Below are 15641 nucleotides of genomic sequence, written 5' to 3'. Positions count from 1 at the left end.
AAACTGCCAGAAATTCAGGCTGGTTTCAGAAGAGGACATGGAACCAGGGATATCATTGCTGGTGTCAGATGGATCCTGGCTGAAAGCAGAGAATGCCAGAAGGATATTTACCTGTGTTTTATTGACTATGCAAAGGCATTCGACTGTGTGGATCAAAAACAAATTATGGGTAACATTGTGAAGAATGGGAATTCCAGAACACTTAATTGTGCTCATGAGGAATCTTTACATAGATCAAGAGGCAGTTGTTTGGACAGAACAAGGGGATACTGATTGGTTTAAAGTCAGGAAAGGTGTGTGTCAGGGTTGTATTCTTTCACCATACCTATTCAATCTGTATGCTGAGCAAATAATCCGAAAAGCTGGACTCCATGAAGAACGGGGCATCAGGATTGGATGAAGACTCATTAACAACCTGCGTTATGCAGATGACACAACCTTGCTTGCTGAAAGTGAAGAGGACTTGAAGCACTTACTAATGAAGATCAAAGACCACAGCCTTCAGTATGGATTGCACCTCAACATAAAGAAAACAAAAATCATCAAAACTGGACCAATGAACAACATCATGATAAACAGAGAAAAGACTGATGTTGTCAAGGGTTTCATTTACTTGGATATACAATCAACAGCCATGGAAACAGCAGTCAAGAAATCAAAAGACGCATTGCATTGGGTAAGTCTGCTGCAAAGGACCTCTTTAAAGTGTTGAAGGGCAAAGATGTCACCTTGAAGACTAAGGTGCACCTAACCCAAGCCATGGTATTTTCAATCGCATCATATACATGTGAAAGCTAGACAACGAATAAGGAAGACCAAAGAAGAATTGACGCCTTTAAACTGTGGTGTTGGCGAAGAATATTGAATATACCACGGACTGCCAAAAGAACGGACAAACCTGTCTTGGAAGAAGTACAACCAGAATGCTCCTTAGAAGCAAGGATGGCGAGACTGCGTCTTACATACTTTGGACATGTTGTCAGGAGGGATCGGTCCCTGGAGAAGGACATCACGCTTGGCAGAGTACAGGGTAAGTGGAAAAGAGGAAGACCCTCAACGAGGTGGTTTGACACAGTGGCTGCAACAATGAGCTCAAGCATAACAATTGTAAGGATGGCTCAGGACCGGGCAGTGTTTTGTTCTGTTGTGCATAGGGTTGCTATGAGTCGCAACCGACTTGACAGCACCTACCAACAACAACAATCTTGCCTCTGCTTGCTGAAAGTGAAGAGGACTTGAAGCACTTTCTGATGAAGATCAAAGACTACAGCCTTCATCAATTGGCATAACAGAGTTTATGAAATGTTCTGCATCCCACTTTGGTGAGCGGCGTCTAAGGTCTTAAAAGCTAGCAAGGGGCCATCTAAGATGCATCAATTGGTCCCAACCCACCTGGAACAAAAGAGAATGAAGAACACCAAAGACACAAGGAAAATATTAGCCCAAGAGATAAAAGGGGCCACATAAACCAGAGATTTCATCAGCCTGAGACCAGAAGAACTAGATGGTGCCTGGCTATCATCAATGATCGCCCTGACAGGGAACACAACAGAGTCCCTGACAGAGCAGGAGAAAAGTGCAGTGCTGAACTCAAATTCTAGTAAAAAGACCACACTTAATGGTCTGATTGAGACTGGAGGAACCCCCGAAGACATGGCTGCCAGACTCTCTGCCAACCCAGAACTAAAACCATTCCTGGAGCCAATTCTTCAGAGAAAGATTAGACTGAACTATAAGACATAAAATGATACTCGAGAAGAGTGTGCTTCTTAGTTCAAGTAGATACATGGCTAAATGGACAGCTCCTGTCCAGCCGCAAGATGAGAAGGCAGAAAGGGATAAGAGCTGGTTGAATGGACACGGGAAATCTGGGGGAGAAAGGAGGAATGTGCAGTCACATTACAGGGATAATAACCAGGGTTGCATAAAATGTGTGTATAGATTTTTGTATGAGAAACTAACTTGAGCTGTAAATCTTCACCTAAAGCACACACACACACAAAAAGACTACAGCCTTCAGTATGGATTACATCTCAACATAAATAAAACAGAAGTCCTCACAACTGGACCAATAATCAAACAAACAAAAAGAAAATAATCAACATCATGATAAATGGAGAAAATACTGAAGTTGTCAAGGATTTAATTTTACTGAGATACACAATCAACGCCAATGGAAGCAGCAGTCAAGAATCAAACTACGCATTGAAAAAAAAACTACATTGGTCAAATCTTCTGCAAAAGACCTCTTTAAAGTTAAAAAGCAAAGATGTTACTTTAAGGACTAAGGTATGCCTGACCCAAGCCATGGTGTTTTCAATTGCTTCATATGCATGCTAAAGCTGGACAATGAATAAGGAAGATCGAAGAAGAATTGATACCTTTGAATTGTGGTGTTGGCAAAGAATACTGAATATACCACGGACTGCAAGAAGAACGAACAAAACTGTCTTGGAAGAAGTACAGCCAGAATGGCCCTTAGACGCAAGGATGGCAAGACTTCATCTCAAATACTTTGGACATGTTATCTGGAGGGATCAGTCCCTGGAAAAGCATCATGCTTGGTAAAGTAGAGGGTCAGTAACAGAGGAAGACTCTCAATGAAATGGATTGACACAGTGGGTGCAACAATGGGCTCAAGCATAACAATGATTGTGAGGATGGCACAGGACTGGGCAGTGTTTTGTTCTGTTGTACATAGGGTTGCTATGAGTCAGAATTGACTCGACGGCACCTATCAACAACAAATATCTTGCCTCATTAACCACAGGTAGAGATTAGGATTTACAACACAGAAAAATTACATCAAATCAGAAAATGGAGGATATCTTAGTCATCTAGCGCTGCCATAACAGAAATACCACAAGTGGATGGTTTTAACAAAGAGAAATTTATTTTCTCACGGTCTAGTAGGTTACAAGTCCACATTCAGGGCATCGGCTCCAGGGGAAGGCTTTCTCTCTCTGTTGGCTCTGGAGGAAGGTCCTTGTTCTCAATCTTCCCTGGTCGAGAAGCTTCTCAGGTGCAGGGACCGCATGTCCAAAGGATGTGCTCTGCTCCTTGTGCTGCTTTCTTGGTGATATGAGGTGCTCAATTCTCTGCTTATTTCTCTTTCCTTTTATCTCTGGAGAGATAAAAGGTGGTGCAGGCCACACCCCAGGGAAACTCTCCTTACACTGGATCAGGAAGTGACCTGAGTAAGGATGGTGTTACAATCCCACCCTAATCCTTTTAACATAAAATTACAACTACAAAATGGAGGACAACCACTCAATATTGGGAAGCATGGCCTAACCAAGTTGATACACACATCTTTTGGGGGACATAATTCAATCCATAACAGAGGATAACCACACAATGCTGGGAATCATGGTCTAGCCAAGTTGACACATTTTGGGTGGACACAATTCAATCCATGACAAAGGGGGACTTGGATGTTTTAAGCAGGAGCATGTGACAACCAGGCCCAAGGTGAGGCTCGCCACCTGCCCTGGTCCAATTCTGCCACCAGGGTGGTTCTGGTAAACAGTTGGGTGGGTGCCACCTATGACCCTGGGCCACAGGTTGGTTGAAAGGCTGGGGCCCATTTTCCCCAGACTTGCCTGGTCAACTTTACTCAGTGGTTTCCCCCTCTGGAGAGAGACTTTGTGAAGTGTTTGGGAGGTGCATCAAGCAACTGGGCCGCGTGCATGACCTTGACTAGGCTGGGGAATCATCCTTAGGCCTCTGGATGGTCCCTCTCTTTAGAGGGAGACTTAGAAAAAATTTTCAAGAGGCACATCTGGCAACCGGGCCCCACATGTGACTGCAGCCAGGCCCCGGGTGCCCTCCCCAGGCCTTCCTCGCTGACCCAGGCTCGTACCTTGCTTCCCACTCTGCCAGGGATTTAGAAATATTTTCTGGAGGCACATATGATATTTGGGGCCTTCTGCTGGCCCCCTATTTGGCCTGGCCCAGTCCTAATCACTGGAATGGAACTTAGAAACCTTTACAGGCAGAGCCAACAAATGGTTCCATGCGGGATAGTGGGCATGCTCAAGTCACCCTTCCCAGGCCTCCCTGGTTGGTCAGGTCCAGTTCCCCTCACTGGCTGTCCAGACATGGACCTGTAAGTTGAAATTTGTCTCCAAAAATAGAGGGTGCCAAGAGACTGAAGAAAGAGACAAGGCAACTCCAGCATGGCGCCGAAGAAGTTTATTAGGAAGACTTACATAGGAGGTCAAGTGCTGGGCAGCTGCAGGATCAAACCAGATCTCACCCCATAGTGTGAAGGCAGAGGTTTTATATGGCAGTAGACCATAGTGGCTACATGCCAGGGACTTACATAAGGATGACTTAGCAAACTGTAGTGAACTAGTTGACCACATGGGGGTGCTAACATTCAGCCTAGCAAAGCTTGTTTCCCCTTCACTGGGCAAACCCAAAGCAAACACACTGGGGCTGAGTTGATTCCAACTTATAGCAAAACTGTAGGACAGAGTAGAGCCAGTGCCCTAAATTCAGGAGGTACAGCCATAAACCATAAAACCTCAAATCAGTCCATGGGGCCTCACCCCCAGACCCTTAAGTCGCTTTCCAGGGCTGGGATATCATCTCCAAATCCCCAACTGTCTGGCCAGTACTGTCACACCCTCAAGCCCCACCCCTGGGGTCATTAAGCCTACCTCATGGGTGAGGGACACCACTGCAGACCCTTGTATTATGCTCCCAGAACTGAACGCTCACCCCAGATCCCCAAGCCTTTTTTTAATTTTTATTGTGCTTTAAGTAAAAGTTTATAAATCAAGTTAGTCTCTCATACAAAATCTTATACACACCTTGCTGTGTACTCCTTGTTGCTCTCCCCCTAATGAGACAGCACGCTCCTTCTCTCCACCCTGTATTCCAGTGTCCATTCAGCCAACTTCTGTTCCCCTCTGCCTTCTCATCTCCCCTTCAGAGAGGAGCTGCCCGCATAGCTTGCAGTTCTCTCCCCTACCCTGAAAGTAATTTTTTTTGGTAAATATATAAATAACACATTAGCCAATTTAGCATTTTTCACGTGCACAATTTAGTAACATTACATTAATCATGTTGCACAACCATCACCAATATCTGTTCTCAATTTTCCATCACCATAAACAGAAGAAACTCAATGCCTGCCATGAGCCTGAGTTGTCTCGAGGGCAACCTTTTTTTTTTTTTTTAATGGGCTAGGATGGTATAGGGGAAGGTCAGGATGACAGAGGGTCTGAGAGTTATATCAGCATTGGCCAGGAATACGGGGCAGAGCCTGAGTGACGTAATCACCCTGGAACTTTTATTAGGTGAGTCCCACTAGCAGAAGGGAAGCTGCATGTGATTTCTTGTTAATTTTACAGTGTCCTCTATGATTTACCTGCTCCCTATATCTGAATCTACTCTCTGTGTCAGGGGTAAGCATGCTACACAGCCCCAGGCCCAATCTGCCCAACAGCTGCTTTTGTAAACACTGTATTATTGGAACAGGGCCACAACCATTCATGTACCTATTGTCTACAGCTGCTTTCGTGCTACAATAACGGCAGGTATATATGTAGGCTGCAAGGCCTAAAATGTTTACGATCTAACCTTTTACAAAAATGTTTGCTGAACCCTGCTCTAAGTCACTGTCAGGAAGGGATTTTATTTCCAGGTAGACTTTCTTATTGGAAAGGAATGAACATCCTAGTTGTGTCCTTGGAAACTCTATGGAGCAGTTCTACCCTGTCCTATAGGGTCAATGTGAGTAGGAATCGATCTGTGTATGTAGCCAAAAAATATGTCAATGTGCTTACCCAAGATAACACCTTCCAAATGACTGGACCTGAGGGAACGTGTACCATGAAAACCCTTGGTAAAAATAGCCTTTCTTCCCCTTATCCTTTCATTTCTTAGAATCTGCAGTGTTCAAAAGAGAAGTCAGGAGGAGGAGAGGCAAGATGGTGGCACAAATAGCACCCTCATGATCCCCTACAACAATGACAAAGAAAACAAGTAAAAACCTACAAAACCAGAGATCTTGGAGCTCTGGATACCAAGTGAAGAATTGTAGAACCAGGCTGAGTACCAAATTAGGAGAATGTTGAAGCAGGGACCATAGGAAGGAGGATTCTTGGACTGTCCACACCCTGCTTGCCACTTAGCTGAATGGGGCCATTTTGAGATAGCCACAGGTGGTAGCAGCTATATTCATAATTGCCAAAAAGCCCAGGGTGGGAACAAAACAGAGGACTCAGACTGAGACAGGCCTGTAAGGAGCAACAAAGGGGGCAAAGTGTGTACAGGGACTAGGCAGACCTGAGAGAGTAGTGCAGGAACACGGCATAGAGTTGAGTCCTGGGGAAACCCAGGAAAACACAGCCAGAGTACAGTGGTGCACACTGGCCTGGGGAAACTCACAGCTGGAGGGCAGGATGGACGGAGTATGCACCCCTGGGGAGGGACATAGGTAAGGTGTAACAGTGTAGGCATAAGCAGTGGCAGGAGATTACCAGGTAAGTCTTAGAAACAAAGTGCCGTTAATGTTTTAAAAGAGCTGTTTTAAAGATTAGAGATTTCATTTCCTTCTATTTTGACTCTTCTCTTTGAAACACATTTTGTCTCCCCAGTTATATAAACTTTGGTAGACTTCTTCACGTCTTACAAATTTATATATTTAGATATAGATATATACATCGGTCTATCTGAAGGAGCCTTTGTGGTGCAGTGGTTAGCAGCGAAGGTTCACGGTTCAAACTCGCCAGCCGCTATGCAGAAGAACGATGTGGCATTCTTATTCCATAAAGATTGTTGTTTTTGTTAGGTGCTGTCAAGTCAGTACTAACTCATAGCTACCCTATGTACAACAGAACAAAACACTGCCTGGTCCTGTACCATCCTCACAATCATTGCTATGCTTGAGCCCACTGTTGCAGCCATTGTGTCAATCCATCTCATTGAGGGTATTTTTCTTTTTTGCTAACCCTTTACCAAGCATGATGTCCTCCAGGCTGGTCCTTCCTGATAACATGTCTAAAATACGTGAGATGAAGTCTTGCCATCCTTGCTTCTAAGGAGCATTCTGGTTGTACTTCTTCCAAGATCGTTTTGTTCATTCTTCTGGCAGTCCATGATACATTCAATATTCTTAGCCAACGCCATTAAGAAAAAAAAAAAAAAAACTTCTTTGGTCTTCCTTATTCATTATCCAGCTTTCCCATGCATATGAGGTGACTGCAAATAACAATGGATTGGTCAGGCACACTGTCTTAGTGCTGCTGTAACAGAAATACCACAAGTGGATGGCTTTAACAAAGGTAAGTATATTTCCTCACAGTAAAGTAGGCTAAAAGTCCAAATTCAGGGAGTCAGCTCCAGGGGAAGGCTTTCTCTCTCTGTTGGCCTTCTCATCAATCTTCCCCCGTGTCCAAAGGACGTGCTCTGCTCCCGGCACTGCTTTCTTGGTGGCATGAGGTCCTCGTGTCTCTCCACTTGCTTTTCTCTTTTATATCCCAAAAGAGATTGGCTTAAGACACTATCTAATCTTGTAGGTCTCATCAATATAACTGCCATTAATCCGTCTCATTACATCATAGTGATAGGATTTACAACACATAGGTAAGTCACACAATACAGGGAATCATGGCCCAGCGAAATTGATACACACATTTGTTGGGGGACACACAATTCAATCCATGACACCTTACATCTCAAAGTGACATCTTTGCTTTTTAATACTTTAGAGAGGTCTTTTGTAGTAGATTTGCCCAGTGCAATGCATCATTTGACTTCTTGATTACTGCTTCCATGGGCGTTGATTGTGGATTCAAGTAAAATGAAATCCTTAACGATTTCAGTATTTTCTGTTTATCGTGATGTTGCTTATTGGTTCAGTTGTGAGGATTTTTGTTTTCTTTATGTTGAGGTGTAATCCATACTGAACGCTGTAGTCTTTCATCTTCATTAGTAAGTGCTTCAAGTCCTCTTTGCTTTCAACAAGCAAGTTTATGTCATCTGCATATTGCAGGTTGTTAATGAGTCTTCTTAAAATCCTGATGCCATGTTCCTCTTCATATAGTCCAGCTTCTCGGATTATCTGCTATCATACAGATTAAATAAGTATAATACAACCCTGACACATACCTTTCCTGAATTTAATACACACAGTATCCCTTTGTTCTGTTTGAACAACTGCCTCTTGGTCTATGTGCAGGTTCTGCATAAGCACAATTAATTGTTTTGCAATCCCCATTCTTTGCAATATTATCGATAATTTGTAATGAAGCACATAGCCAAATACCTTTGCATAGTCAGTAAAACACAGGGAAACATCTCTTTTGTATTCTTTGCTTTCAGCCAAGAACCATCTGACACCAGCAGTGATATTTCTCATTCCACATAACTTCTGAGTCTGGCTTGAATTTCTGGTAGTTTCCTGTCAACATATTGCTCCAACCATTTTTTAATTATCTTCAGCAAAATTTTACTTGCATGTGATAATTTCCACATTCTGTTGGATCACCTTTCTTTGAAATGAACACAAATATGGATCTCTTCCAGTTGGCTGGCCAGTAGCTGTCTTCCAAATTTCTTGGCATAGACGAGTGAATACCTCCAGAGCTGTGTCTGTTTGTCAAAACATCTCAAATGGTATTCCATGAATTCCTGAAGCCTTGTTCTTTGCCAAAGCCTTCAGCGCAGCTTGGACTTTTTCCTTCAGTACCATTGGCTCTTCATCATCATATGGTACTCCTGAATGGCTGAATGTTGACCAATTCTTTTTTGTACACTGACTTTGTATATTCCTTCCATCTTTTGATGCTACCCTGCATTATTTAATATTTTGCCCATGGAATCCTTCAATATTATAACTTGAGGTTTTAATTTTTTCTTCAGTTTTTTCAGCTTGAGGAACTCTGAGTGTGTTCATCCCTTTTGGGTTGCTAACTCCAGGTCTCTGCACATTTCATTACAATACTTTGTCTCCTGGAGCTGCCCTTTGAAATTTTCTGTTCAGCTCTTTTACTTCATTTCTTCCTTTTGTTTTCACTACTCTACGCTCAAGAACAAGTTTCAGAGTGTCTTCTGACAACCATTTTGGTCTTTTCTTTCTTTCCTGTCTTTTTTAATGACCTCTTGCTTTCTTTATGTATGATGTCCTGGATGTTATCTTACAGCTCGTCTGGTCTTCTGTCATTAGTGTTCAATGTGTCAAATCTATTCTTGAAATGGTCTCTAATTCAGGTGGAATATACTCAAAGTTGTACACTGGCTCTCATGGACTTGCTTTAATTTTCTTCAGCTTGAACTTGAACTTGCATATGAGCAATAAATGGTACTTTATTTAGTATACGTTAAAACTGTTAGAAAAAAAAGAAAACCTAATGAATATAATGTCTATCACAGAGCAACGAATTATCAGGCACCGAGGAAATGAACAAACACAGACAACAGAAACAGACACGCAGATGTAAAACACCTATGCTTACCATGGTCATGAGGATAAAAGGCAGGAACTGGAAAAAATCACAGAAGACACTGTAGATCTGAAAGGAACCAGCCAGGAATTCTGTACTGAAACATATAGTTACAAAATTAGAGGTGGTAGATTGGTTTAATAGTTGATACACAGCAGGGGGTAGATTTCCCAAACTTATAGATAGGTATAAGCAACCAAGCCGAATAAAGCAGAGATATAAAAATTGAAAAAGTCTGAAGGGATGGAAAGTAAAAGAGAGTAAAAGATTCATGGTAAGAAAGACAGAGGTCAGCTGAAGTGGGCAAAACTTTCTTCTAGTAATCCCCAGCTCCCTTGTTTGTGGACAATCTACTTTGTGTGAAAAAGTCTTCTTTCTCAAGGTTGTTTCTGGATTTTTAAAAATCTGTTCAACACTTTGAATCTTCTCTCACACCCTTTCTACCTCTGATTCCAGGAGTGAGATCAGAATTGTTCTCAGTCCCTAGTAGCATTTGGGGGCTGACCATCCTCCACTCACAGGAGAAATCTCATTTCTTTTACTGCCTTTTGTCTATACCAGCTTCTCTCCATCCTCATTACTGTTGTCTGCCCACCTTCCAGTCATTTACCGGATTCATTAATGACTTTGGAACCTGGCTCATCCTTACCTTCTCTCCTAAATTCTGCATCACTTGTGAGAGCCTCTGCATCTGCATGGATTTTTATCTACTACTTTGGCCTCTAGGTTCATTGACCTCTTTGCTGGGAATTTTCCACTACAGATGACAAATTCTATGGACTGTGGTCATCCAGAAGTGCTCTGTACCTCTGAAATCAATGACTCTCTCTTCAGAATATCCGCTAACCTCCCTAGAGCTTGATTCACATCTATTCCTTGATTAAATAACACCTACAGTTGTTTTTTTTTTTTTTTTTACAGTTGTAGTCATGCAGTTCTTCCATCTCTTCCTTCTCAAGGCACTCCTGATTCTCCTTCTTTCAGATGCCATGAATATAATGATGTCATGTATCCAATGATTTCTGAAATTGATATATTATCTTCCTGGAAATCCCATGAAATGCTCCCTGCTATTCACCAGTAAACTTTGTTTAAAAGATAAAGAAAGCAAGTTTATTGTGAATGCGTTCTCAGGGAATCTCTGTTCAACTTTTTGTTTAATTACTTTTTTTTCCCTAAATTAAAATAGTAGAATATTTAAAATATTTGGTTATGAAGACAGCATCATTGCAAATCACATGAGCTTGGTCTATATTCACAGAACTACATAGTTCTGAAAATCTGTAGGCTAGTTTGACTTTATTGTTTAACGAGCATATCCTAATCTGGATATGACCTTTAATCCAACAAAGATATTGTCCACAAAAAGTGTAGAGAGGAGGTGGAGTCAAGACGGCGGAGTAGTCAGATGCTTCCGGTGATCCCTCTTACAACAAAGACCCGAAAAATGAAATGACTATATTTATGACAAGCTAGGACCCTGAACATCAAAGGCAAAGTTAGAAAACGGACTGAGTGGCAGGGGGAGGGAGAGATGGTTCAGAAGCGGAGAGGAGTTGCTGGACATGAATCGCTGGGAACCCTCAGGCACCATTCCCGGGAAAGACTGCAGTGGGCTGGTGGTAGTGTTCAGCCGCAGTTTCCTCAGGGAGAAACAGCCAGCTTCACAACATACTCACAGCTCTGGAACCAGAGATGAACGGTGCTGTCGGCAAAAGCTAAGTACTTGCGTATATTTTCCTGTGCCCCCAGCCCCCAAGCCGGCTTCAGTGGCTGTTGATTTCCCTGGGCCTGAGATAGGCCCTGCTGAGCATGCTGAGCCATTCTTCCGGCCTTGGAGAAGGAATAAATTCACAATTGGGGGAAAAGATAATCTGCCAGCTCCACTAACCTGGGGAGCTCAGAACAGAAGCGGCTACTGTCCAGGCATAAATGGTCCATGGGCATTGAATGTCTTTGCCCCCTGCATGAACCTGTGTGGGCCCATTTCAGGATAAGAGGCCCTTGTTGGCAGATTGCAACTGTTTCAGCTGTGTGGTGGAGAGGTGGGTGTTTGATGTTTGACACCGCTTTGCCTATTTAATAGGGTTCTCACCTACCCACATCAGGGGCCTGAAGACTGGTGGCTCCACTCATGTCACACAGCCATCCATGACGGCAGACCAAGCATAACTGGTACCTCCCAGTCCTTACAACCAAAGTGTTGTGTGCCCATGTCTGTTTGCAGAACCCACCCACCTGTGTGCTCTAGGGAACAGGGATACACTTTCCTCACAGACACTTGGGGGACGAATGTCAGCCCCCTGCCTTGTTCAGATACTGGTATCTACACCAACCAGATACTGGTACCTACACCAAACACTGCTGCCCCTCAAAGACTGTAGAACAGAGCCTGTACCACACACTTGACCAATAACCTGGACACCTGAGCTGAATCCATACAAGAAAAGTGAATGGGATACTAGGCTGATATGCCCGGTAACAGCTCTAGCCACCTGGTGACAGGACATTAGAGCTTCAGAGGTGAAAATAATCAAGCTAGCTCACTCAAGCAACCTATTTGGGCATATCAAAACAAAACAAAGCAAGAAGCTAGGATAGAGTAAGCAAACATAAACTAATGCAACAACGTATAGATGGCTCGAGACACCAATCAATATCAAATCACAAAAAGAAGTAAACCATGATTGCTTCAACAAGCTCTCAAAACAAAGAATCAAGAGATCTTCTGGATGAAGGTGCCTTCCTGGAATTACAGGATGCAGAATACAAAAGATTAATATACAGAACCCTTCAAGACATCAGGAACGAGATCAGGAAGGTCAGGCAATATGCAGAACAAGCCAAGGAACACACAGATAAAACAGCTAAAGAAATTAAAAAGGTTATTCAAGAATATAAGGAAACATTTAATAATCCATAGACAGCAATCAGAAATTCAGAAGATTAACAATAAAATTACAGAATTAGACAACTCAATAGAAAGAGGAGAACTGAGCAAGTGGAAGGCAGAATTGGTAAGACTGAAGATAAAGCACTCGGCACCGATCTATTTTAAGAAAAATCAGATAAAAGAATTAAAAAAAATGAAGAATCCCTAAGAATCATGTGGGACTCTATCAAAAGAAATAAGCTGTGAGTGATTGGAGTGCCACAACAAAAAAAAACACAACAGGGGGGGACAAAGGAAAATACAGAAAGAATTGTTGAAGATTTGTTGGCAGAAAACTTCCCTGATATCATGAACGATGACAAGATATCTATCCAAGATGCTCAATGCAGGAACCATTCCAAAGCCAACTCTTTAGACAGGGATTGGACTGGACTATGGGATAAAAAATGATACTGGTGAAGTGTGAGCTTCTTGGATCAAGTAGACACATGAGCCTATGTGGGCAGCTCCTGTCTGGAGGGGAGATGAGAGGGCAGAGGGGGTCAGAATCTGGCTGAATGTACACGAAAATAGAGAGTGGAGGGAAGGAGTGTGCTTTCTCATTAGGGGGAGAGCAACTAGGAGTATATAGCAAGGTGTGTATAAATTTTTGTATGAAAGACTGACTTGATTTGTAAACTTTCACTTAAAGCACAATAAAAATTAAAAAAAAAGAAAAAGTGTAGAGCTTCTATGTCCCCAGGACATGCTACCCTCCACATGAATGGATGCTTCTTATCAACCGGGAAGCCCCCTTAAGCCTCCGACTTCTGGGCTTTTATTGGCCAGTCCTGTATAAGCTAAATTGTGCCTCAAGAGGTTAGCATCAGGCCACCAGGTGGTCCCTCTCTAATCTTACCCACCCTCACTCATTATCCTCAGCTGTAGTTCGACTCTCAGGAACCTCAAGGGCCAAACTGCTTTCTGCAAGGTGCTTCATCACCTCACAGTTAGCAATTTTGAAACTACTTTGTGTATATCTAAGATTCAGCAAATAACATTGTGGATAATGAAAGCCAGGAGTATTACTATTATAGAAAGGAGTAACATATAAAGTAGGGGAAAAAGCTAAAATGAACCCTGTGGCATTGGACTGGAATCAGAGATATGGGTACTATTTTGTGGTTTTTAAAATATATACAGATCCATACAGATACAGGTATAACTGTGTGTCTTTGTATATGCACAGGCATACCTTGTTTTATTGGGTTTCGTTTTATTGCACTTCACAGATAATGCATTTTTTACAAATTGAAAGTTTATGGCAACCCTGTGTTGAGCAAGTCTATCTGCCATTTTTCCAACAGCAAGTGCTCTTTTGTGTGTGTCACATTTTAGTAATTCTCGCACTATTTCAAACTTTTTCATTATTATTATAACTATTACAGTGACCTGTGATCAGTAATCTTTGATGCTACTATTGTAATTGTTTTGGGGTGCCATGAACTGCACCCATTAAGATGGCAAACTTAATTGATAAATGTTGTGTGTGTTCTGACTGCTCCACCGACCAGCCGTTCCCCCGTTTTTCTCCCTCTCCTCGGGCCTCCCTATTCCGAGACATAATAATATTGAAATTAGGCCAATAACCCTACAATGTTCTCTAGGTGTTCAAGTGAAAGGAAGAGTCCCACATCTCTCACTTTAAATCAAAAGCTAGAAATGATTAAACTTGGCGGGGAAGGCATGTTGAAAGCTGAGACAGGCTGAAAGCTAGGTCTCTTGTGCCAAACAGTTAGCCGAGTTGTGAATGCAAAGGAAAACTTCTGGAAGGAAATAAAAAGTGCAACTCCAGTGAACACACAAATGATAAGAAAGCTAAATAGCCTTATTGCTGATATGGAGAAAGTTTAGTGGTCTGGATAGAAGATCAAACCAGCCACAACGTTCCCTTAAGCCAAGGACTAACCCAGAACAAGGCCCTAACTCTCTTCAATTCTATGAAGGCTGAGAGAGGTGAGGAAGCTGCAGAAGAAATGTTTGAAGCTAGCAGAAGTTGGTTCATAAGGTTTCAGAAGCTGTCTCCATAAAAGTGTAAGATGAAGCAGCAAGTGCTGATGTAAAAGCGGCAGCAAGTTATCCAGAAGATCTAGCTAACTGATGAAGGTGGCTACACTGAACAACATACTTTCAGTGTAAATGCAACAGCCTTATATTGGAAGAAGATGCCATCCAGGACTTCCATAGCTAGAGAGAGGTCAATGCCTGGCTTCAAAGCTTCAACGGACAGGCTTGTTAGGGGCTAATGCAGCTGGTGACTTTAAGTTGAAGCCAATGCTCACTCCATTCTGAAAATCCTAGGGCCCTTAAGAATTATATTAAATCTACTCTGCCTGTGCTCTGTGGACGGAACAACAAAGCCTGGATGACAGCACATCTGTTTACAACATGGTTTACTGAATATTTTAAGCCCACTGTTGAGACCTGCTGCTGAAAGATTCCTTTCAAAATATTACTGCTCATTGACAATGCACCTGGCTACCCAAGAGCTCTGATGGAGATCTTCAAGGTTAATGTTTTCATGCTTGCTAACACAAAATCCATTCTGCAGTGCATGACTTAAGGAGTAATTTTGACTTCCAAGTCTTATTATTTAAGAAGTACATTTCATAAGGCTGTAGCTGCCACAGACAGTGATTCTTCGCATGTATCTGGGCAAAGTAAATTGAAAACCTCTGGAAAGGATTCACCATTCTAGATGCCATTAAAAACATTTGTGATTCATGAGAGGAGGTCAAAATATCAACACTAACAGGAGTTTAGAAGGAGTTGACTCCATCCCTCATGGATGACCTTGAAAGGCTCAAGACTTCAGTGGAGGAAGTAACTGCACATGTGGTGGAAGCAGCAAGAGAACTAGAAGTGGAACCTGAAAATGTGATTGAATTGCTGCAATTTCATGATAAAATTTTGACAGATGAGGAGTTGCTTCTCACAGATGAGCAAAGAAAATGGTTCCTTGACATGGAATCTACTCCTGGTGAAGATGCTGTGAACACTGCTGAAATGACAAGAAAGGATTTAGACTATTACATAAACTTAGCTGATAAGGTGGTGGCAGGGTTTGAGAGGACTGACTACAAGTTTGAAACAAGTTCTACTGTGGATAAAATGCTATTAAACAGCATTGCATGCTACAGAGAAATCTTTCATGAAATGAAGAGTCAATCAATGCAGCAAACTTCATTGTTATCTTACTTTAAGAAATTGCCACAGCCACCCGAACCTTCAGCAACCACCACCCTGATCAGTCA

General features: G+C 42.3%; 1 protein-coding gene across 4 annotated transcripts in view; it reads right to left on the bottom strand.

The window, feature by feature from the left end:
* Window positions 1-2157: 2157 nt before the first annotated feature.
* LOC126072251 (zinc finger protein OZF-like) overlaps window positions 2158-15641 on the bottom strand; it is a 54248-nt gene continuing 40764 nt past the window's right edge. The window contains exons 4-6 of one of the 4 annotated variants that reach the window (XR_007516478.1): window positions 9468-9552; window positions 4818-4979; window positions 2158-3124 (exon numbers count right to left, since the gene is read on the bottom strand). The gene's annotated coding sequence lies outside the window, so the exon portion shown is untranslated. The other 3 variants (XR_007516476.1, XR_007516477.1, XR_007516479.1) reach the window with 3 other exon arrangements.

Source organism: Elephas maximus, chromosome 3, assembly GCF_024166365.1.
Source record: "Elephas maximus indicus isolate mEleMax1 chromosome 3, mEleMax1 primary haplotype, whole genome shotgun sequence".
Classification (NCBI taxonomy): Eukaryota; Metazoa; Chordata; class Mammalia; order Proboscidea; family Elephantidae; genus Elephas; species Elephas maximus.
Note: the sequence above shows the minus strand (reverse complement) of the source record. Positions and strands in the feature narration are given on the sequence as shown.